Genomic DNA, 23,446 nt, shown 5'->3' on the forward strand with positions numbered 1-23,446 from the left:
TAACATTAGATAAAACGAACTAAAAGAACAAATAGAACCGAAATCGAAGATCTAGTTCACTTGTTCAGTTGAGAGACCCGGTCAATTGAACAAGTTCAGAACGAACGAAACGCCCCATCTCTATACATTGCGCTTGCAAGTGCGAACGACCTCAAAAATATTTCGCTTTTGCTATTGCACTTTTTAGCTTTGAGAAAAATTTCTAACAATTGTTTGAATTTGGTTAGCTTTTAATTTTGTCAAATGGTTTTAGCACATTATTATATTGTAAAAAATTTTGCTTTGATATTGCATTGCAATATCAGCATTTTTATAATTTCAGCTAAAAAAAAAAATATAGAAGGATTTTAACTGGAGCGGGCTTCGAACCCACGAAATTCTACAACAATTCACTTGCCCATACAGCTGCACCACAATAGCTTTTAACGTTTGATAGTTATAAGCATGTGTTTTAATCTAGTGAGTGGTGAGTGAATACGTGGGACATATATATAACTAACGGTAATTCCTAACTTGGAAACATATTTATATGTTGTACAAAGGAGATAGCCCATTATCCTCTATGGTTCGTATAGTACTTTTTACTTAGCAGCATTCATTAGAGATGCCAAATGCAATTTATATTATCCAGTAACCCTACACATTTTTATGATGGCCTGGTGAATCGGGCTCTTTTTCAAATTTTCTGCCTTCCTCTGTAGCTTATAAAAAGAAACTTTTTATTGATTTTTGATTAATTTTCAACCACCAAAGCAGAAGAAATACAAAAATAAATAATAAATCATGGAGTCGACGCGGTAGTCGAACTCAGAGTTTATAAAAGTTGTGCGCGCAGCATAAAGCACTGAACCATATACCATATGATTTCAAAAATAAGAAGGTTGGGGCGTTAGGGAGGAAGAAGGACAAATAAAATTGTATGCAGATGAGGAAGATGACAAGCCAATATGGAAATGAGGAAATTCGATATGAATAAAATTGTATCAGATTGTATGCAAACGAGTAAGGCGGTAACATGGATTGTCTGTAGGTGAGGAAGATGACAATATGCAAATTCGTTATTCGAAAGTTAGTTGAAGATGGGGTTTTGTGGTAATATTATTCGACCAAATATGTTGTTCCCTTTTTCTGATGGCCTGGTAAAATCGGCTGTTTTGGGAAAAATGGGCACCTTTCCTGATTCATGTAAAATGGATGGGACCAATAATAAATAAAAAATAAAATAATAAAACGAGCGGCATTTGAACCACAAGTTGGAAAAAGAAAAAATAAATTGATACAAGTGCTTTACACCTGCACCAAATATGCTATTAAATAATTGCCTCCTAAGACCTTACTTAATGGGGCAAGTCAATTTACAATGAAACAATACCAATCATCATAATTTATTTACAAAAAATCAGAGAATTAAAATTTGCAATATATTTCCTCTGATCAGAGAATTTTTTGGTAACAGACGAACAGAGAAAATCGTTAAGAGAATTTTCTGTTACGTCTTGAACCCTGTTAAGTTAACATGAATTTGGGGAATAGTTGGCAAGTGCCAGACGTGTCACATGCAAATGGATCGTAACCAGTGGATGCCAAAAAAACTCCTTCTCATTGTGTATAAATTCTCTGTGAATAATAAAACAACGAGCGGCATTTGAACCACAAGTTGAAGAAATAAAAAATAAATTGATACAAGTGCTTTACATCTGCACCAAACATGCTATTAAATAATTATCTCCTAAGACTTTACTTAATGGGGCAAGTCAATTTACAATGAAACAATACCAATCATCATAATTTATTTACAAAAAATCAGAGAATTAAAATTTGCAATATATTTGCTCTGATCAGAAAATTATTTGGTAACAGAAGAAATAGAGAAAATCGTTAAGATAATTTTCTGTTACGTCTTGCACCCTGTTAAGTTAACATGAATTTGGGGAATAGTGGTGAAGTGCAAGACGTGTCACATGCAAATGGATCGTAACCAGTGGATGCCAAAAAAACTCCTTCTCATTGTTTATAAATTCTCTGATATCGCCATAAAGGTGGACCAGCGGTGACTCTAGAATGCGTTTGTACAATATGGGTATCAAACGAAAGGTGTTAATGAGTATTTTAAAAGGGCGTGGGGCTTAGTTCTATAGGTGGACTCATTTGATACCCATATCGTACAAACAAATTCCAGAGTCACCCCTGCTCCATCTTTATGGCGATATCCCGAAAAGGCGTTCACCTATAGAACTAAGGCCCACTCCCTTTTAAAATGCTCATTAACCCCTTTCATTTGATACCCATAACGTACAAACAAATTCTAGGGTACCCCTGGTCCACCCTTATGGCGATATCTCGAAACGGGGTCCACCTATGGAACTAAGGATCACTCCCTTTTAAAATACTCATTAACATCTCTCATTTGATACCCATATCTTACAAACAAATTCTAGAGTCACCCTGGTCCACCTTTATGGCGTTATCTCGAAAAGGCGTCCACCTATATAACTAAGCCCCACTCCATTTTAAAATACTCATTAACACCTTTCGTTTGATACGCATATCGTACAAACACATTCTAGAGTCACCTCTGGTCCACCCTTATGGCGATATCTCGAAACGGGGTCCACCTATGGAACTAAGGATCACTCCCTTTTAAAATACTCGTTAAAACCTTTCATTTGATACCCATATCGTACAAACAAATTCTAGAGTCACCCCTGGTCCACCTTTATGGCGTTATCTCGAAAAGGCGTCCACCTATATAACTAAGCCCCACGCCCTTTTGAAATACTCATTAACACCTTTCGTTTGATACCCATATTGTACAAACGCATTCTAGAGTCACCCCTGGTTTGCCTTTATGGCGATATCTCGAAAAGGCGTTCACCTATAGAACTAAGGCCCACTCCCTTTTAAAATGCTCATTAACCCCTTTCATTTGATACCAATATCGTACAAACAAATTCTAGGGTACCCCTGGTCCACCCTTATTGCGATATCTCGAAACGGGGTCCACCTATGGAACTAAGGATCACTCCCTTTTAAAATACTCATTAACACCTTTCATTTGATACCCATATCGTACAAACAAATTCTAGAGTCACCCCTGGTCCACCTTTATGGCGTTATCTCGAAAAGGCGTCCACCTATACAACTAAGCCCCACGCCCTTTTGAAATACTCATTAACACCTTTCGTTTGATACCCATATTGTACAAACGCATTCTAGAGTCACCCCTGGTCCGCCTTTATGGCGATATCTCGAAAAGGCGTTCACCTATAGAGCTAAGGCCCACTCCCTTTTAAAATGCTCATTAACCCCTTTCATTTGATACCCATATCGTACAAACAAATTCTAGGGTACCCCTGGTCCACCCTTATGGCGGTATTTCGAAACGGGGTCCACCTATGGAACTAAGGATCACTCCCTTTTAAAATACTCATTAACACCTTTCATTTGATACCCAAATTGTACAAACGCATTCTAGAGTCACCCCTGGTCCGCCTTTATGGCGATATCTCGAAAAGGCGTTCACCTATAGAGCTAAGGCCCACTCCCTTTTAAAATGCTCATTAACTCCTTTCATTTGATACCCATATCGTACAAACAAATTCTAGGGTACCCCTGGTCCACCCTTATGGCGGTATTTCGAAACGGGGTCCACCTATGGAACTAAGGATCACTCCCTTTTAAAATACTCATTAACACCTTTCATTTGATACCCATATCGTACAAACAAATTCTAGAGTCACCCCTGGTCCACCTTTATGGATATCTCGAAAAGGCGACCACCTATACAACTACCACCACTCCTTTTTAAAACCCTCATTAATATTATTAATTTGATACCCATATCGTACAAACACATTCTAGAGTCACCCCTGGTCCACCTTTATGGCGATGTCTCGAAAAGGCGTCCACCTATAGAACTAAGGCCCACTCCCTTTTAAAATACACATTAACACCTTTCGTTTGATACCCATATTGTACAAACGCATTTTAGAGTTACCCCTGGTCCACCTTTATGCCAATATCTCGAAAAGGCGACCACCTATACAACTACCACCACTCCCTTTTAAAACCCTCATTAATACTGGAAAAACTAAGCTAGATACAGTGGGCACGCATATCGACTTTACCTCTCAAATTATTTTTTTCGACATTACATTTGTATATCGCTCTAAAATTATTTAATCCCTCTTAAATCGATACAGTGTCTTCCCTTGCTGTTTATCATAGCAAAACTACTAAAGTTTTCATATTTATCCCTATTTAAATTAATACAAAACGCAAAAAATATTTTTAAATCTCCATACTTGCGTATACATACATACGGATATACAAAAGAAAGAAAACGACATAAGCGGTGAAATAAAATCTCGTGCACAGTGGTACAAGAGTGGTGCAGTGCGTGTAATTTTTGAAATACTCATTAACACCTTTCGTTTGATACCCATATCGTACAAACAAATTCTAGAGTCACCCCTGGTCCAGCTTTATGCCGATATCTCGAAAAGGCGACCACCTATACAACTACCACCACTCCTTTTTAAAACCCTCATTAATGCTATTAATTTGATACCCATATCGTACAAACACATTCTAGAGTCACCCCTGGTCCACCTTTATGGCGATATCTCGAAAAGGCGTCCACCTATAGAACTAAGGCCCACTCCCTTTTAAAATACTCACTAACACCTTTCGTTTGATACCCATATTGTACAAACGCATTTTAGAGTCACCCCTGGTCCACATTTATGCCAATATCTCGAAAAGGCGACCACCTATACAACTACCACCACTCCCTTTTGAACCCTTATTAAAACCCATATCGTACAAACACATTCTAGAGTCACCCCTGGTCCACTTTTATGGCGATATCTCGAAAAGGCGTCCACCTATAGAACTAAGCCCCACGCCCTTTTAAAATACTCATTAACACTTTTCGTTTGATACCCATATTGTACAAACGCATTTTAGAGTTACCCCTGGTCCACCTTTATGCCAATATCTCGAAAAGGCGACCACCTATACAACTACCACCACTCCCTTTTAAAACCCTCATTAATACTGGAAAAACTAAGCTAGATACAGTGGGCACGCATATCGACTTTACCTCTCAAATAATTTTTTTCGGCATTACATTTGTATATCGCTCTAAAATTATTTAATCCCTCTTAAATCGATACAGTGTCTTCCCTTGCTGTTTATCATAGCAAAACTACTAAAGTTTTCATATTTATCCCTATTTAAATTAATACAAAACGCAAAAAATATTTTTAAATCTCCATACTTGCGTATACATACATACGGATATACAAAAGAAAGAAAACGACATAAGCGGTGAAATAAAATCTCGTGCACAGTGGTACAAGAGTGGCGTAGTGCGTGTAATAGCACTTTTCTCGCATTAAATTTGCACGCTATAAATTCTCAATCCCCATTAAGAATTTCGATAAGCTACTAATTTCTCTCTCCTCAAAGCCTCTACAGTCCAACAAATCGAAGCTAAATAAGACTCCTAAGTCACACCGAAAACACAAAAAAAAAAAAAAAAACACATTTTTTAGATGATCTAATACGAATTAATTTCCCGTATCAAAATTATAATAATTTACCCCCGAGATACTTTTTAATACGTATATATACAAATATCTCACATAATTTTTCCCACGTATATTTAAACCACCCTCATATACATATTAAATATATTAAGTATAGTGCAAACGCAGCACAGTGGTCAAATTTGCTCAGTCTCACCCTCAAATAATTTAACTTAAAAACTTTTTTTGGTTTTGAAAATTATTCTCTCTTGCTATTTAACGTGAATATTTAAACGTAACTCCCTCACATAGTTAAAAGCAAATACTCTCTATTCAAAAAAAAAAAGTTTTTTTTCTCTCTGAAGTTAAATTTTTGTTAATTCTCATTTGTAAGCGTCATAAAATAAGCTCAAAAATGAATGACGATGAAACCAAACAAAGTGGCTCCAAAATTCAAGGAGTTAAAAGTTTTAACCTCTCGTCTGCCCCGAAAAAATTTATATCCAAAACGGACAATTTCATGGATTATTGTGCCCGGTTTAGGTCGATGTCTCCCCAAGACAACACTTAGTCTTCTCTCAACATAAAAAACTCGAATATAGAAAAATTTTGGAATAGAGTCCAACACGTCTTCGATAAGATTGTCGAAACCCCAGATCAAGAACTGCCCAAAGATTTTCCAACATTTGCTAATAGCAAATAGAGGTCCTGTCTAATAGCGTATGAAGACACAAAAGCCCAGATCGAAGACCAGCTTCAGTTGCTTAAACAAGCAAATGCCCCCGCGCCCCCTACCGTCACACAAGGTCCACCCGATAACTCGGGTATTTCGCTAAAAATCCCTCCCTGCGATACCGAAATATTCTATGGTGGTTATGAAAAATGGCCCTCATTTCGTGATATGTTCACAGCCGTTTATATTAACCACCCGAAACTCTCCCAAGCGCAAAAATTGTATCACCTCAGATAAAAAACACAAGGAAAGGCAGCTCAAATAGTCAACCGATTTCCCTTGACTGATGCCAACTTTGCCTTATCGTGCCGATACGAGAACAGACGAGTTCTCGTAGATAACCAAATACGGGCCCTGATGAACTTAAAAACTATCACTACCGAAAACAGTGAGGATATATTAAAGTTGCAATCGTCGGTAAATAATTGCCTACAAATTCTCGCTACGCAGCAGGTATCCACAGATAACTGGGACCCCATACTTATTTATCTCGTGACCTCTAAACTCCCTAAAAATACAGTCACGTTATGGGAGCAGTCTCTTACTTCAAGAAGAGAACTTCCTGACTGGTCCCAAATGAACCAGTTCCTCACAACTCTATATGAAGTCGTAGAGTGAGTCGATCAATGGCGACCAAATAAATTTAAAGCCATCCCCCAAACTAGGCCATCATTTAATCCCCAGCAGTCGCATCCCTTTCAAAATAGATCGACCTCCCACACCCAGTCTCATATAACAGAGCAGCGGACAATGTACAAGTGCGCTATGTGTAAAACCTCATCTCACCCCCTTATAAGTTGCTTCAAACTTAAGAAGCTGTCGACCTCTGATCGCAGAAGGTTTGTGAGAGAAAACAATATGTGTTTCAATTGCCTCTCTCAGTCACACATATTGAAAGACTGTTCCAGTACTCAAACTTGCAATCAATGTCTAGATCGGCACAACTCAGTTCTTCACGAAGACACAGCTCAAGTGCCGAAAAGACAACCCTCACGATTGCAAAAGACAGCCTCTCAAGCCACGACCACGAATTCCACAGTCTCACCCGGTAATACTCCCGATCAAGCCAATGCCCTGGATGAAAGCCCTTCATGCTCGCAGAAAAGCCAAGTCCAATCGTTTTATTCCGAAAACGATTGTGAAATAATTTTACCCACGACTATCGTACCCGTAGAACATAGGGGAGAACTTTTCAAACTCTGAGCTCTTGTAGATCAGGGGTCTGAGCGAACCTTTATCTCTACCATAGCCCAAGATAGACTCAAACTCCCATTCAAACCCTATAGATTTGAAATATCAGGGATGGGCGGCAAGGTAGTTCAGACCTCAAACAAATTGTGCTCTCTGAATTTGGTATCCCCCGATTTTAAAACCAGGATAAGTGCAGAGGCAATAGTATTACCCCGGCTAACAAAAATGCTCCCCTCGCTTAAGCTCACTAGCGAGCTGGGCACACCTCAACCTCGCAGACTCGAACTGTCACTCCCCCTCGCAAATAGATCTCGTCCTAGGCAGTGATGTAATACCGCAAATAATCCAAAATGGCGTTGAGAAACTTTCCCCCCATCTTCTAGCGCAGAAAACCATTTTTGGATGGATTCTGAGCGGTAGAGCCCCTGTGATGGTCAAGTCTTTCTGCATGCAAGTGTCAGAAGTGACGAACGAAGATCTTAACTCTCTATTGCGAAAATTCTGGGAATTGGAGGAAGTTCCCACCAAACCCCAAATAACCCCAGAAGACGAGTTTTGCGAGAATTTCTACGCAGCCACAACCTCACGCGATGATAACGGTCGTTACATCGTAAGGCTGCCGTTTAAACCCAGCTTCCTAGAGTAAATCTCGTTATCCCACTCTCGGTCTTCAGCTCTAAGCCAGTTTCTTGGAATGGAGAGAAGCCTGCATAAGAAAGGGGATTTAAAGACTCAATATGATAGTGTCCTAGAAGAATACCTCGCCCTCGATCATATGGAGGAAACCGGCTCCTATGAAAAATTTGACGCAGGAAAATGTCTCTCATTTTATCTTACCCATCACGCAGTTATTAAGCCCGAGAAAAAGACATCAAAGGTGCGGGTCGTGTTTAACGCCTCAAAGAAGTCGGCATCTGGACATGCGCTTAACGACATTCTTTATACCGGTCCTACCCTCCAGCCCGATCTGATGCTTCTGATTCTCAAGTGGCGGACATACCAGTTTGTTTTCAATGGAGACGTAGAAAAAATGTATCGTCAAATAATAATGCATGAAGACGACAGAGACTATCAGAGGATCGTCTTTCGCTCATCTCCGAGCGACCCCATACAAGACTATCGTCTGAAAACAGTCACATTTGGTGTGAACTGTGCCCCCTACCTCGCCATACGTACTCTTCACCAACTGGCCAAAGATGTAGAAGAAACTTTCCCCAAAGCCGTCCCTGTTTTGACGAAAGAAACATATGTAGATGATATTCTCTCTGGCAGCCATGAAATTCTCTCTGCTGAAACATCTCTCTCCCAAGTGATCCAAGTGTTAGCGTCAGCAGGATTTCCATTACGGAAAATAACGGCCAATCACCCCAATATAATAAAAAACATCAAAGAGGAGGATTTGCTAGACACCAATCTTTTGGAATTCGAGAAAGCAAGCAACACCAAAACTCTCGGCATACAATGGAACGCCCTGACCGACACGTTTTCGTATACAGTGGACTGAATACCCCTCTCGTCCGCTAGTACGAAACGAAAATTCTCTCCTCGGTCGCAAAACTTTTTGACTCCGCAGGGTGGCTTACGCCGATTATGATTCACTCCAAGAGTTATGGATAGACGGAACCGGCTGGGACGAACCAGTGAAGCCCCCCCGCTTCATTAAATGGACGCGGTTCGCAAAAAATTTACCCAACATCTCAAATATAAAGATATCTCGATGGGTTGACTACATCCCGAACCAGCAGGTTGAACTGCATGGTTTCTGCGATGCGTCAGAAAAGGCATATTGCGCCACCATAACCATATCATCGCCAACACCAACCACCATCATCACCGCAGCAGCCGTGTCCGCAGCAATCACATCAAGGAAAAGGAAGGTAAATTTTGTATTGCCAGCTCCCCTTAACACATTCAGCTTTCTGAATCTTTTATGAATATATTTGTTGACTGAACAATGAATTTTATACTTGTTGAAATTTTACTTTTCATTAAAAATTTTATTTTTTCACATACACATATTTTTTTAATCATGAAGCTAAGAAAAAATATATAAAAATTTTATTATTTATGCAAAAGATATTCTTCAAGACAAAAATAATGTAATGCTGCTCGTGAACGAAGATTTCCCCAACCATTTCTCCCCTTCAGCTTCCGAGAAAATACATAATGATTGGTCAATACATAGGTTGTGAACTATGTATATCAACCCCAGGTAAGTGATACGGCTTCGACATCCCGTATCGTATCCGTATTTCAAGATGCAGACGGTAATGCTGATGTTGGATGTTGTAGTCGCAGATGTATATCGGTCAAGTTTGTTTGCGAGTTAGCTGTGGTTCGAATGAGATATGAAGAATAAATGCATTATAATGGCATTCAAAAATCTCAACCAAAACGATTGAAATACATACATATTTTCACGAATATGATCAGAAAATGACTGCGAAAAGCAGTCAAATATTGCACTAAAACTATTAAAGCTCAATTTTACAATGATATCAAATATGAATACAAAGCGTTTCGAAATAGGAATCATAAATGATTATTCAAGAATAATCACATTTATGCCGAACCCCGAATTGTCTCTCTTAACGAAAGAAAATGCTGGATCAAGTGGACGATTGGAAGTTAGCCGTTGCTTGCTGACAAACGAAAAAATAGTTAAGTCCAGGGCGGCTACCCGGTAGGAAATTAATTAGGCCACTGGCCTAAACAAAGGACGTATGTTCGCATCAAGCTTATGGACTCCGAAATCATTCTCCGATTTTCGCTTCTTGGCAAACCGAAGAGAATTCCTGTCGAATCCCTTCCTGGAAAGGGGACGCGGGAACGATCCATTCCAACAAATTCTATTCACGGTTCCATTTGCCTGAAGTTAGGTATTTAGGCAGCCCTTTGCCTGGATTAGTATTTACGAGAATTTTTGCGGGAAACGGACCAGAGACCGACTGGGACTAGAAGAGGGACTGAGACTGGGACTGGGACTCTAACTGGAACTGAGACTGGGAATGAGGGATGGATGAGGATAAGAACTATAAAGAGAAAAGAGTTGGAGTTAGACGAAGATATATCGGAAAGGACGGAGACGGAGAAAGAGATGCATAGAAAGAGAAAAGCAGAGGGAGGAGTGAATAAAGGGGCAAGAAAAACGGAGTAGGAGAGTAAGAAATGAAAACTTCTTAAAATTTATATAGATAGATCAAACTTAGGGCAGAACAACGTCTTCCGCGTCTACTTATATTTATAGATAAAAGAGATGAAAATTGAATTTTTAACTTTTAGAAATTTTTATGTTCTGCTTGCTTGGCACTCAATATACATATGCAAAGAAGTGTACGAACGAGATAAATTAAACAATACGTGTCTCTTAAAGTGCGTATTCAAAGCACTTTAAGGAAACCAAAGTAGTATTATGTGTTATTGAATCATAAAAATCAATAAGTTTTAGAACAAAAATTAACACCCTGCAGTAAAAATGAACGGTGCTGAACGGATACAAATCGGATGAAGAGCGGGACATGTAGTACTCACAATTGTACCAATATCGCTTAAGTTCCAGCTAGATATTTATATCTAAATAAATTAATCAAAGGCTGCGACTATTGCATACCACCTGCGATTGAATTAGTTAACGAAGCGTTTAAAGGGCAAGTTTAGTGTAGACCTTTTTATAGTGGTTCCGAAATAGTCGCAAAATTTTATTTATTAATTTAAATCCATATTGCTCAGACTTCAGCGTTGTTGATACAAGTGTGGCTACCCACTCTCCCGATTACATCCGATTAGCACCAGTTCGGAGGTAGTCATTAAGGGCCGTTTTACTATATCCAGTTAAGCTAGATTTTATCTCCAGGATAGCTACCTATCAGATAGATTCATTGGACATTTATGTTTTCACAAGGGTGACCAATCAAAGGTTAAATCGATGTTCGGCCGGGGTGCGTTTGCTCCTGGAGGTAGGTGGGCGCACCGGGGTCGATCTCAGTGGGAATATGTGTATGGAATAGAAAATAAGCAAATAGACGAGATTTCTCGTTATAATATATATATGATTTATTGGGTAAATGTAAAAATAGCAACAGTTACAATATTACCTGAATAAGCGCAAAAATACGGCAGAGATCGCTGGCGGCAGATGTTAGCTGGTTGGCTGTTAGAATCCAAGAGAGCGGTTGTATAGCAAGCTACAACCGTTGACCCGCAAAATCCTCCGTTTTGGAGGGGAAAGGCATATGCATGAGGCGGTGATGGTGTGGGTGGTTATAAATTAAGTCGAGTATCGAGTATCGATTTCCAGAGTTGCATTGGGGGATCGCAATCAGATACGGAAAAGTTAGGCATCCTGCCTAAACATGCCGGCCCCCCTTGCGATACGCAACATCGTTTTTACCCCCACCGATCTCCGACCGCTGAAAAGCAACGAGAAAAACGTTTGCATTAAAACTAAACTTAACCGAAATCGCGTATTTCGACAGCATCGCGGGTGGCCGGGAGTCCTGCCCGACTTGCGCAGCATGCCACCTAAGCTAGGATGAAAATAAACATTAGAAGTGGAGGAAAGTGAATATTTCTTGCCTTTGATTATACATAATTCTTAAATATAGAAATTCAGAACCTAATATATGTATAGTCGATGACCAGTAAGGCTGGACGAAGAGGCCGAGGTCTCCGTTCCAGAATGGCACAATTTTTTGTTATTCTTTGGGTTTTTTTTGTTCCGGATGGAGAGGCCGAGGTCTCCGTTCCAGATTTGGGTTTTTTTTTTTTTGGTTGGACGAAGAGGCAGAGGTCTCCGTTCCAGACTCGAGGGTTTTGAGGTTTTTCTGGGCTGGGCGAAGAGGCCGAGGTCTCCGTTTCAGCGTCTCACTTGTCGTATCGCTCTCAAGGCCACTGTGGCATTTTATGGATGTACCGGGGCGAGCGGCCGTGAGGTTGGTTGGGTGAAGCGGAGGCCTTTTATTACAAACTGTATGTTAGAATAGATAAATGAAGTGCATATGCGAAGCGTTACTTACGTTAACCTGACATAAATTTGCAAATTGGCGATGCGTTCTCCGCGACGCGTTTTATCTGCACGTACCATTATGCTAAATGCACCATGCAACCCTGTCGTGTATTTATTGGCCAGCTGATAGCTGGTATGGTGAGTTTGTGGCGTGCGAATATATATATACATATATGTATTTGCTTGCCCTTGAAAAAAAATTAGGTCACTGGGGTAGTAGCACACTAAGCCAGTGGAAACAGTTGACTTTTTCCAATTTCGGGATCTTGCCGTGTTGGGATTTTTTAGTTTCGGGACTGGGATCGTTTTTGTACCGAGCCCTTATAATGACTGTTTGTGATGTTTGTTGTTGAAAAACAACAATTCCTGCCCCCAGCCAAAAACCCAGGCCGTACCGCCGGCAAAAGAGAAAAAAAAAATTTTTTTTTTTTTTTTTTTTTTTTTTTTTTTGAGAGCATAATTATTTTGAATGAGGTTTTTGCCTCTATTTTTGTACGTAAGTATGTTTTGGGACCGTATGAGGCGCCCGTATGGGTCAGAAAAGGGTCGCTCCCGATTTTGCGTGTTGCGGGATTTCGGTACCTGCTTGTACATTTGTGCAGCACTAAACGTATTGTATGCAGATCACCAAATAGGCAAACATACGTACATACATGCATGTATACATGTAACTGCCGGCAAAATACAAAAGAAAGCGAACATCTATACACACCCATGTGTATTGAATTATGATGAATTGGAAACAAAAAACCAAAAAACGGGACCTGCATCGAATGATTTTTTTGCCGTTGCTTGTTCTTGTGGTTGTACACTTATAAAGGAATCGAGATAGATATAGACTTCCATATATCAAAATCATCAGTATCGAAAAAAAATTTGATTGAGCCATGCCCGTCCGTCCGTCCGTTAACACGATAACTTCAGTAAATTTTGAGGTATCTTGATGAAATTTGGTATGTAGATTCCTGGGCACTCATCTCAGATCGCTATTTAAAATGAACGATATCGGACTATAACCACGCCCACTTTTTCGATATCGAAAATTTCGAAAAACCGAAAAAATGCGATAATTCATTGCGAAAGGCGGTTAAAGGGATGAAACTTGGTGGATGGGTTGACGTTATGACGCAGAATAGAAAATTAGTAAGATTTTGGACAACGGGCGTGGCACCGCCCACTTTTACAAGAAGGTAATTTAAAAGTTTTGCAAGCTGTAATTTGGCAGTCGTTGAAGATATCATGATGAAATTTGGCAGGAACGTTACTACTATTACTATATATGTGCTAAATAAAAAGTAGCAAAATTAGATGAAGAACACGGCCACTTTTTGAAAAAAAATTTTTTTTAATTCAAATTTTAACAAAAAATTTAATATCTTTACTGTATATACGTAAATTAAGTCAAAATTCAACTCCAGTAATGATATGATGCAACAAAATACAAAAATAAAAGAAAATTTCAAAATGGGCGTGGCTCCGCCCAGAATACTTTTAATGCCATAAGTCGAACACAAATTTACCAATCCTTCTCAAATTTGGTAGGGGCATAGATTCTATGACGGTAACTGTTCTCTGTGAAAATGGGCGAAATCGGTGGAAGCCACGCCCAGTTTTTATACACAGTCCACCGTCTGTCCTTCCGCTCGGCCGTTAACACAAAAACTTCAGCAAAAACCGATATATCTTTACTAAACTTAGCCCACGTACTTATCTGAACTCACTTTATCTTGGTATAAAAAATGGCCGAAATCCGACCATAACCACGCCCACTTTATCGATATAGAAAATTATGAAAAATGAAAAAATGCCATAATTCTATACCAAATACGAAAAAAGGGATGAAACATGGTAACTGTATTGGTTTATTGACGCAAAATATAACTTTGGAAAAAACTTTGTAAAATGGGTGTGACACCTACCATATTAAGTAGAAGAAAATGAAAAAGTTCTACAAGGCGAAATCAACAGCCCTTGGAATCTTGGCAGGAATACTGTTAGTGGTATTGCATATATAAATAAATTAGCAGTACCCGACAGATGATTTTCTGGATCACCTGGTCCACATTTTAGTCGATATTGCGAGAACGCCTTCACATATACATCTAAGGGCCACTCGCTTTTAAAACCCTCATTAATACCTTTAATTTGATATCCATATCGTACAAACATCCTAGAGTCACCCCTGGCCCACCCTAATGGCGATATCTCGAAAACCTATAGACCTAATGCCCACTCCCTCTTAAAATGCTCAGTAACACCTTTCGTTTGATACCCATATCGTACAAACATTCTAGAGTCACCCTTGGTCCACCTTTATGGCGATATCTCGAAAAGGCGTCCACCTATAGAACTAAGGATTACTCCCTTTTAAAATACTCATTACCATCTTTCATTTGATACCCATATCGTACAATCACATTCTAGAGTCACCCCTGGCCCACCCTAATGACGATATCTCGAAAAGGCGTCCACCTATATACCTCATGCCCACTCCCTCTTAAAATGCTCAGTAACACCTTTCGTTTGATACCCATATCGTACAAACATTCTAGAGTCACCCTTGGTCCACCCTAATGACGATATCTCGAAAAGGCGTCCACCTATATACCTCATGCCCACTCCCTCTTAAAATGCTCAGTAACACCTTTCGTTTGATACCCATATCGTACAAACACATTCTAGAGTCACCCCTGGCCCACCCTAATGGCGATATCTCGAAAAGGTGTCCACCTATAGACCTTATGCCCACTCCCTCTTAAAATGCTCAGTAACACCTTTCGTTTGATACCCATATCGTACAAACATTCTAGAGTCACCCCTGGCCCACCCTAATGGCGATATCTCGAAAAGGCGTTCACCTATAGACCTAATGCCCACTCCCCCTTAAAATTCCCAGTAACACCTTTCGTTTGATACCCATATCGTACAAACACATTCTAGAGTCACCCCTGGGCCAGCCTAATGGCGACATTTCGAAAAGGCGTCCACCTATAGACCTAATGCCCACTCCCTCTTAAAATGCTCAGTAACACCTTTCATTTGATTCCCATATCGTACAAACACATTCTAGATACACCCCTGGTCCACCTTTATGGCGATATCTCGAAACGGCGTCCACCTATGGAACTAAGGATCACTCCTTTTCAAAATACTCATTAACAGATTTCATTTGATACCCATATCGTACAAACATATTCTAGAGTCACCTCTGGTCCACCTTTATGGCGATTTCTCGAAAAGGCGTTAACCTATAGAACTAAAGCCCATTCCCTTTTAAAATACTCATTACCACCTTTCATTTGATACCCATATCGTACAAACACATTCTAGAGTCACCCCTGGTCCACCTTAATGGCGATATCTCGAAAAGGCGTCCACCGATAGACCTAAGGCCCACTCCCTCTTAAAATGCTCAGTAACACCTTTCATTTGATACCCATATCGTACAAACAAATTCTAGAGTCAGCCCTGGGCCACCTTTATGGCGATATCCCTAAATGGCGTCCATCCATAGAACTATGGCCTACTCTCTCTTAAAATACTCTTTAATACGTTCCATTTGATACACATGTCATACAACCACATTCCAGGGTTACCCTAGGTTCATTTTCCTACATGGTGATTTTCCTTATTTTGTCTCCATAGCTCTCAACTGAGTATGTAATGTTCGGTTACACCCGAACTTAGCCTTCCTTACTTGTTATTCTCTAGATTCGTTTTGATGGAAGAAATACAATATGTACATTTAAGCGTGCTAGACGTGATAAGCATCAGAATACAAGTAAGTGATTTTTGGGTAATTGGCAGTTTAGCGAAACGTACACCTGATGAACGGCGATGACACCAATTCTTGGTATACAAAACTACATATGTGGGCATTCCGCGTGATTCGCTCACAGAATATCGTTTTCTTTTTTGAATGTGCCTTAATATTGGAGAAATAAGTTAACTTAAGTTGCTATATGTCTTGAAAAAAGGTCGCTTGTAGTTGGGTTGAAAATTGTCAATTTGGAGCTGAAGTAGGAAATGGCCAAATGGATGGCAAAAATGCAAAAGAATTGTCCGGCTACATATATTATTAATAATAGAAAAGTGAGATTTACTAATTCGGTGTTTTTGAGCTTAAAAATAAAGGTACTGTCTGGTGAATGGGTATAGCCGAGGACTGCAAAAGAGCAGCACCAGACAGTTGTCCACAGTCTGAAGTATTTTCAGTGCTCGAATGTATTTTTTCTGCTACACACGTAACTTCGAGAAGCAACAGGTGAAAACCGTAGACGTAATAGGGAACACTCGGCTTATTACTTTTTCGCAATGTGTGTCCATAGTGTATGGGATTCTTAATTAACAAAATCCTGTTGGGTTAAATCAGTGTGTGCGTCATATGTAAAGAGAAAAATTACCCAACAACCACTACCCTTTATATTGAAGTAGCGCATAAAAAGTCGTTGTTTTTTGGCTAGTGTAACCCTATGAATTGAACAATATCCAATGTGAGTGGTAGCGCTCCCGGTGGTGGCCCGAACGGCATCAACGGGTGGTTGTGAATCTTTGCGACGCAGTCCAAGCAAAGCCAATGAGGTGTGCTGACTGGATATTTAGTTTTGAAATTGACAGTGATTGTTTCCATTGCTGTAGCCGTTTGTTTGTTGTTGTGTTGTATTGTGCTGAGTTATGTTACTGCTGTTATTTGTATGTAGTGTGTTGCGTTCTTTATAGTATGAGCTAGACGTAGACAGCGCCAAACGTAGTATTGCCGTGTGAATCAAAAGAAATTCCTACCTTTTTTGAGGAGCTCAAAATGCTTATTGTCATGTTCGAACGCCGACCGAAATTCTTCAAAGTCAGAGTGTTCGAAATTCGGTAAAGTTTGTACGATGAGTGGCGTCTGAAACGCACCGGACTCGCTATCAATGTTAAAGAAAGAATGTGGCGATGGTTCCTGCTGACGTTGTTGCTGTTGCTGCTGATAGGATGTGCAATACCTTGACTCGTGTTGTGTGCCAACACAAAAAACCATAACTCATCTGCCTTCAAGATGCCGTTGGGAGTCACTAATTTGTAAGAAAAATTTAAAAAGTAGACCGACAAAAGTTGGAAGCTACTATATAAATTATTTTACAAAAGCAATGCAATTGGAAGATCCACGTGCACGTTACAAGCAATTGCAAAAAGAACGTTGCTCCAATGAATCTATAGCAATGCAGCCAGTCCATGGCTCACCCTATCATGTGTATCCAAGTGGCTTTGCTTGGTATTTTTGCGGCTTGACGAGTTTGTGCATGGAACTTCTGTGCGGTAGCTGGACGCGTAAGCGGTGGGAGATTGGTTTTTTTTGTTTTATGTCTCCACTGTATGAAAAATGAAATAGAGGATAGGGTGGTGGCGCTTTCGAATCAGCCAATGGATTATTTAAGTTTACTGCGGGCAATTGGTTTTACTTTGCTGTCGCGATTGGCGTAGTAAGAGTTCACCCAAATTTCGATCTTGTTGGGTTAGATTTATGGGTGCAACTGATGCGTCTGTCGTATAAGAATGTTCGGCTTTAAGACTCTTAGCAGAATTTAGCTTACTCAATGCATTACTTTGTCTTTGTTCGTACTCCAGTACGTGAGGCGTAGCTTATTTGCTACAACGACGACAAAAATCAAACCAATAGCTTATTTCAAAAAATTCTACATTCAGATACTGCTCGTGGTAAGGGAAATATCCTCCCAGTGATATACACTCCCAATTTCTACGACCATTTGTAAGTCTGGTACTTCCCCCCACCTGTGGTAAGGGGTACCAGATACTGCTCAAGGTTAGGGAGCCTTTTCCCATTTCAAAATTCTACGCGGAAACCTTTTGCACACGCTTTGTGCCAGATATGTGTCAAAGCAGAGCAATACTATTTGACCTATATTATTTTTTGATAATTCGAACCCTCCCTTCTTTAAAGTACTTTGCTATGTTTGATAACCCCTTAGTTTACATCCTGGCGTGGTGATCATGAGATTGAAAACGAACTTTTCCCTATTGTTTTTTTTTTCTCAAAACCAACAGGTGAATAGGTTTGGGATCTAAAACCGGAATGGACGAGTCATTAGGTGTGAAGGGTATCGTTACACAGACACCCACAACAAGTAAAGCAACGCAGCATCGGTAAGTACTGCCCGACTAAGTCGGCAGTAAACTGATTTGTTTCTTTCCTTAAGTTAAGCTGAAGCTAAAACTGGAACCATCTGAGGTTGTGGGAGCTAGGTATTCATCAGGTGAACTGATGCTCCTAGTGAAGTGGAAAGGTCTGGAAGCGGCCGACTGGGTACCCGCTAAACAGGCCAATGTTGCGTGTCCACAACTGGTCATACAGTTTTATGAGGAGCGTCTAACATGGGAGCCGAGTGATGTTGAGGGTAACCACACTAATTAGCCTGGCCGAGTAAGATGGATTAATATTAGATAGTTTAAGCGCAAGGCACAAAAAATTTGATGAAGGTTATCATTGTTGTTTAATTTGATTTAATATAAAAACGTGCCGTAGGCATTTATTTTTGAAAAATAAAACTTCTGGGCCTCTACTTCGTTGATTAGTGATTTAAGTTGAGTTTGTAATAGTGGTGTTCTATGCTGGTTGTTACACTAAGCGACGAAGGTCTATAGAATCTGTATTTCCGCGCAGGTCCGAACTATAGATTTCGTTTAAGGCCGGTATTGAAGAGCGGAACAATTAAAAAACTCTTATCAGCTGGTCGAAACGCCAATTTTACATCATGATTGTTTGCGATATGTATTTTCACTCATTATGGTTTCTTTCCTCAAAAATGATAGTACCTTTTCAATATTGATGAGATGTTTCACGAAATGACAACCGATGTCTTGTTCGTATTGAGAGCTTATAAATGTCGACCCGCCCCATCACCTCCAGACTTTGGAGCGCGACGTGAGTATGACGAGGCAGTGGTAGTACTTTAGTATGACTGGCTGCAGCTCGAGAGCCAGAAGGGATAGACCATACGGCGGACCTAGTGAACAGTTTACACCAGCTGGGTGATGAAGTAAGTTTCTCAACATATACAAAAATATGTACAACATATTGAGGTCCATTTTTTTCACAGAGTGGAATCAATGAAGTGGGCACTTGCATAAGTTATTACAGGCGGGCTGGTTCCATGAATTACCGAAGGCAATCACGAATCTCGAAACAGTTCGACGGGCAGTGTGGTAGAGGTGTAATGCGAGAGCCTTTGTCAAGGCGCTTGATGTTTCGACTTGCTTACTTATGTTCACTCGACACGTGCTGATGCAGCACAGAAAACAGGCCACATAATCGACGGGAGGTGAGTACCTACATTCTATTCAATTCAGAATTAGCTTAGACGCGTTACTATTATTAGGGGCTGCGTGATCTGCGATGCTTCGATAATCGCAGTTTTGCATATTTAATTTAAGTATGTCTGCTTCTCCGGCACAGATTGCTCCAGAGTTAAACCATCAATACATTCGATTTTTAGAACTGACGATGGTTTGATTTTGATTCTCACATAGAGGCTTAATGAACGATTAGTCCAGTTTTCTACAGTCCAATCCAACGCAATCCTCTATGCAAAATACGAATTCTTAATTATCTCATTATGGCTTTATTGAGTGCCTTAGCGAGGGGGACCTCCCGTCCGTTTTGCTTGGTGCTTCGAATTCAATGTAGCAAATGGCAATAAAACTGGATGTCCAATAACTTATGAAAAAATAGAAACACACGACAAATTTAATTTCGGTTGCATTTGCTGCACTATCCCTTTTCGAAAAAGGCACGTATTTGTTTAGGTGCAACCTCTATGAGTAGTTGCGCATGAATTTTAACTTGATTGTATTTATAGTTAAGAAAGAAATGGCTTGAACTAATTCGAATATCGTTCTTTTGTATGACGCGTCTCTATTTGCGAATTTTGTAACTGACTTCCGAAAAGCAAAGGAAAAATGGAACTATCACGAACGTGACAGCTTGCCAATAAAAGTCACATAAATCTTCTTATGAGGAGTAGCTATGAGTTAATTACTTTGTTAGTGAAAAGCTAATTAATCTCAAGAGAGAAGCCCCTAGAGCGCTTATGTCTTAAAGGACAATGTGACTGAAATAGTCCTAAAAACACAATATTGACCCCCTTATTTAATGTAAATTGTTTTTGAGCGAAATAAATAAAATTGAGAATATTGAGAAAAGAATACGTTCAAGCACACGCGGTTCTGGTTGATTTCATATCCCCATAGTTAATTCTACCTGGTCAGGGATATTAGGCAGTTTTATGAATTCTGTTGGCCTCGGGCATTTGGCCGAGTGCCTTTATGTCCTGCGGCAGACCGTGAGTCTGCGCTAGGGTTGGTGTCCTCGCTCGGGGGAGCGAGTGAATTTGGGATTTTCTGTTGTCCTCGCTTTGGGTGAGCGAGTGAATTGTGGGTTTTTCTGGTGTACTCGCTCTGGGTGAGCGAGTGAATTCGGGGATGGTTCTTCAAGGGGCCCCGGTTAGTATTATTATGAAGCCTAAGTTTTTCCTTTTGGTTTTGCGAGCTTTTGGTAAGCTCTCCCGTGTCTTCGTGCATCTCGCTCCCTTTCCCACTTGCCCACCAGTAGTCAGGTGTAGAACTCCCTCCGGCAGACTCGACACGAGACCGGGGATAGAGAACAAAAAAAGAGAAGATGTAGGATCGCCCTCCGGTAGACTCGCACCATCACGAGACCGGGGGGTTGATTATAATTAGGGCCTCGGGAGAGACACAAGCTTAGGGATAGCGGGACATCACGGCGCGTGGTTGAACGCGTCTTTATGTCCCGCGCTTCCTTTCCCCATTGCCATCGCGTAGTACGTTTTGAATTCCCCTCCGGTAGACTCGCACCATCACGAGACCGGGGGTTGATTATAATATATGGCTCGGGAGAAACGCAGGCTTAGGGATAGAGAGACACGAAGACGCGGGTTCCTTAATTTGCTTTCTATGCTATCAGCAACCGTGGGCCTCTGATTTTAGGTAGCTGGGGGAAATAGAGTTTTGGTTTTTGGGGTTTTGTAAGGCGGACTTTGGCCCCTTACATTTAATCCTCCTTGTCGTGGGACGGAAGGAGTACCAATTTCGTAATTGGTCTAGTGGTTTGTCCCTTGTTTGTATGAACGTCAACAACACGCACACGGTTATCAGAGCCTGGGTGTGTGTTGACGATTCTCCCCATTCTCCACTCGTTGGGTTGGAGGTTGTCCTCTTTGACAACAACTAGGTCTCCGGGTTTTAGATTAAGTTGTGGATGTTTCCACTTGTATCGTTTCTGGATCTCTGTGAGATATTCGGTTTTCCATCGCTTGCAGAAAGTGTGATGGAGGGCTTTGAGTTTCTGCCACCGATTGATCATCGAGGCAGGGCTCTCACTCGCATCCGGCTCTGGCGGAGCCAGTAGATGGCTGCCAGTGAGGAAATGTCCTGGGGTGAGCGGCTCTAGGTCCGTCGGGTTATTGGACGCCGGGCTGAGCGGCCGCGAGTTCAGGCATGCCTCGATGCGGCACAAGAGGGTATGGAATTCCTCGAAGGTGAATTTGTGTGGTGAGGCTATCTTTTTGAAATGGCTTTTGAAACTTTTCACTCCAGCCTCCCACAGCCCTCCCATATGGGGAGCGCCCGCAGGGATGAAATGCCACGTGAGTAACTGGTGGCTGTACTTTGAGACAGCGTTCTCTCGCGCTTGTGAGATGAAGGTCTTGAATTCTGATCGTAGGGATCGTGACGCTCCGACAAAGTTCGTACCATTGTCGGAGTACATATCTTTCGGGCATCCGTGCCTAGATATGAAACGGACAAATGCCGCTAGAAATGATGGGGTGCTGAGGTCAGTAGTGGCCTCCAGATGAATTGCTCGTGTGGAAAAACACACGAACAGGCAAACATAGCCTTTGGATAGTCGACACCCTCTGCCGCGGTAACTTTTAATGTCGAAGGGTCCGGCGCAGTCGACTCCAGTATTCGTGAATACACGGCTGAATGTCGTGCGTTCACGAGGGAGAATACCCATAAGTTGGGTCTGAGCACGCTTTCGGTGTATCGTGCAAACTTTGCAATTATGAATGGTTGCCCTAATCATGATTTTGATGTTAGGTATCCAGTATTGGGTGCGTATCAGACGTAACATGAGTTGGTTTTCCCCATGCAGACTTTGTTGATGAAACATTAGGACTGTCAGACGGGATAACCTGCAGTTGTATGGGAGGAGGATTGGGTGGAGTTCATTAAAAGCTAAGTCCTTTGACGCCCCGAGTCGCCCTCCTACCCGAATGATGCCATCTTGGTCTAAGTAGGGATTAAGTAAGAGTATTGCACTTTTCCCTGCAATTGGTCTTCCGGCCTTTAGATCATTATATTCGGAACTATAATGTTGTTTCTGGTAGATTTTAATTAAAAGCCGTGTAGTGGCCTTGACTTCGTCAGGGGAGATTAGGTGCGACATGACATGGAATGAATTTTTTGTTTCGGGGTGAGTTCTTTGGTAGAACCTCATAACGTATGAGAGCACCCGTAAAGCCCTAGGTAGGTCTGAAAAGCGTTGGAGAACATCGGTAGTATTTACCGTTGTTGTTGCGCAGGTCTTCGCCCTCTTTTCCTCTACGGAGGTGATGTAGTCACTTTCTTGTGCTGGCCATTGGGAAGTGTCTCCTTGCAGCCAAGAAGGTCCCTGCCACCACAACGAATTGTTGACCAATTCAGACGCAGGTAATCCTCTGCTACCTAAATCTGCTGGGTTTGATTCGGAATTTACGTGCAACCAGTCCTTATTTCCGACCATGTCGATGATCTTGGTGATCCGATGTGCGACGAAAGTGGACCAGGAACAAGGCGGTTTCCTTATCCATGCAAGAACGATCGTTGAATCCGTCCACAGGTGAATTCTCACTGGTCCCAATTTAAGGTTCCTGAAAATTGATTCGGTGATTTCCGCTAACAGTACGGCTCCGCAAAGTTCCAAACGTG

The 23,446-nt window shown here is 41.0% G+C and overlaps 1 long non-coding RNA gene across 4 annotated transcripts in view; it reads left to right on the forward strand.

Annotated features, from left to right (window-relative positions):
• The window catches only part of LOC137241046 (uncharacterized), a 285,496-nt gene that overhangs the window by 251,196 nt on the left and 10,854 nt on the right, over positions 1-23,446 (forward strand). For 3 of the 4 annotated variants that reach the window (XR_010949894.1, XR_010949893.1, XR_010949896.1), the window contains 2 exons: positions 19,271-19,497; positions 19,558-19,779. This is a non-coding gene — a long non-coding RNA (uncharacterized lncRNA). Of the gene's footprint in view, positions 1-18,505; positions 18,605-19,270; positions 19,498-19,557; positions 19,780-23,446 lie in introns of all 4 variants that reach the window. The other variant, XR_010949895.1, reaches the window with a different exon arrangement.

The sequence above is a fragment of the Eurosta solidaginis genome, chromosome 2 (assembly GCF_040869045.1).
Source record: "Eurosta solidaginis isolate ZX-2024a chromosome 2, ASM4086904v1, whole genome shotgun sequence".
NCBI classification, from domain to species: Eukaryota; Metazoa; Arthropoda; class Insecta; order Diptera; family Tephritidae; genus Eurosta; species Eurosta solidaginis.